This window comes from Callorhinus ursinus, unplaced genomic scaffold, assembly GCF_003265705.2.
Source record: "Callorhinus ursinus isolate GAN/ISIS: 27379988/994484 unplaced genomic scaffold, GSC_fseal_2.0 scaffold23, whole genome shotgun sequence".
Taxonomy (NCBI): Eukaryota; Metazoa; Chordata; class Mammalia; order Carnivora; family Otariidae; genus Callorhinus; species Callorhinus ursinus.
Genome location: NW_027397085.1, coordinates 18,685,860 through 18,687,916, shown reverse-complemented (window position 1 = coordinate 18,687,916; position 2,057 = coordinate 18,685,860).

The following is a 2,057-nucleotide window of genomic DNA, read 5'->3' as shown; positions in this document are numbered from 1 at the left end:
CTCCCTGCTTGGTTTTCAAACTCTAAGAAAGTCACATCACTGAATCTCCTAAGCAAAAACACATTTCACCCGTCAAATGCAGTCAGTTGTCTTTTTTTTCAGCCTTATACTGAGGCCATGGCAGAAGCAAAGATCCTGAAAAGAGGCTCCATCAAGCAGTGGGAAACATATGTACAACTAAGTGTAGTACAAGAACACTCTGGGAAGAGCTACAGCACAGCACAGGCAAGGCCAAGTGCTTCTGAGAACACAAGGGGAAAGGTGGATTCTGACTAGAATTCTCACTACGATTCCAGGAGAGGGAACCAAGTAAGCAAAGCACAAGGGGAATATGAGGGCAAATAAAGGGAATGGATTATACTTCGGCACTTCTGGCTCTATCATTGAAGAACATGGAGAGATTAAGCTCAGTCAGCATGTGGTGGACTGAATTGGTGAAGAGGTTATAAGATAGGACATAGGCCTAATTACGGAAGTTGTAGATGCCTGTAACTGCGTCACAGGCATGAATCTCAGTCCATAGACTCATACCTAAAAGATACGTTGCAACCATTTACTTCTCATGAATGAGTTCAATTATTTCTTCGAGTCCCATCCTGCTGGGCTGATAAAAAATGAACCTCAGTCACTCTTTGAGTTTCCTCCCAGGATATGCCAAAGAGGAGGCTCGAACACAGTCAAAGAAGCAGGGGTGGGGTGGGGTCCTCTGGTCATGGCCAACTCTGCAGGCCCTGGTGGAGTTGGCCCTTGTTCCTGTCCATTTAACTCATTCCAGTCCGGTGGCTCTGGGCAGTCACGTCACACTTAAGACCTGGGACTTGTCGGATGTTTATATTTTGGTCCACAGAGTGGCATTCAGACATGTGAGTGAATTGCAACATGTAACATCAGGAGATTTATCCTACAACATCCAGATTTATTCGTTTTTTAAATTGAGGTCTACATTCTCCTCTGACATCTCTAAGCCAGAACTAAGTAACCTCCCTGGCTCTGAAGGTACTTGAATATGCAATCTCTGCCCTACACGTCCCATGTAGTTATTCCTCTTGGAAGGCTTGCTGCATTTTCTGAATACAATCCAGGAGCACCATGAGGCTCTCCACTGCTCAAAAATATCAGAGCTCTTCTATGGGATTAATTGAGCTTTTGGAGATAAAGACAGGAAGTCTGACAAGCTGCTGTTTCTTACACTGTTGCAGAGGCAAAGAACCGGCTACCTGCTTGAGTGAGGGAAGAACAAGTGGAAATAAAGCATAGAAATTTGAAACTAATATTTCAAAATATCATCAGCTGCATATATTAAAGAGTTTGGATATTTTTCTTTTGGAGATGATGGTTTCTGCTCATGATGGGCACTTTCCCAACTTTTTTGGATGATAAGAATGTTTAGAACTGTTTAGATGACCCCAATTTTGTTGGCAGCATCAAATCCCCATAGTCAGAGACCAGTTTAGTGTTTGCCTCCTGGGCTCCTTCAGGCCTGACCAGGGTGTTGACTTCAGCCACATCAACGTCATGCAGCTTTTTCAAAGAGTGCTTGATCTGAGGATTATTGGCCTTGGCGTCTATAGTAAAAACCAATGTGTTGTTCTCCATCTTCTTTAGGGTCAAGGAGAACTTGATGATGGTACTGTGGTCTAATTTATTCTGTGGTCCTTGGGTTTCCTTTGGAATCACAGTGCATAATACCATGGGAAGGCAGGTAACTATTGGGCCTTTTGGGAGCTGTGGCTGCCTTTCAGCATGGCCTTCTTAACCTTCAAAGCCTTCACTCTTGCTTTGCTATCATGAGGGGCATGGTTCTCCTTTGCCTACGATGTCATCTCTGTATAAAGGTCATACCTCATTTTCATTTCCATTCATGATGACTGACGATCCTTGTTATGGTGATAAGAAATGCCCAGTGAGGGGCCCCTGGGTGGTGCAGTCAGTTAACCATCCAACACTTGGTTTTGGCTCAGGTCACAATCTCAGGGTCTTGAGATCAAGCCCGGCGTCAGGCTCAGCGAGGAGTCTGCTCAAGTTTCTCTCTCCTCTCTTCCTCTTCCCCTCCCCTC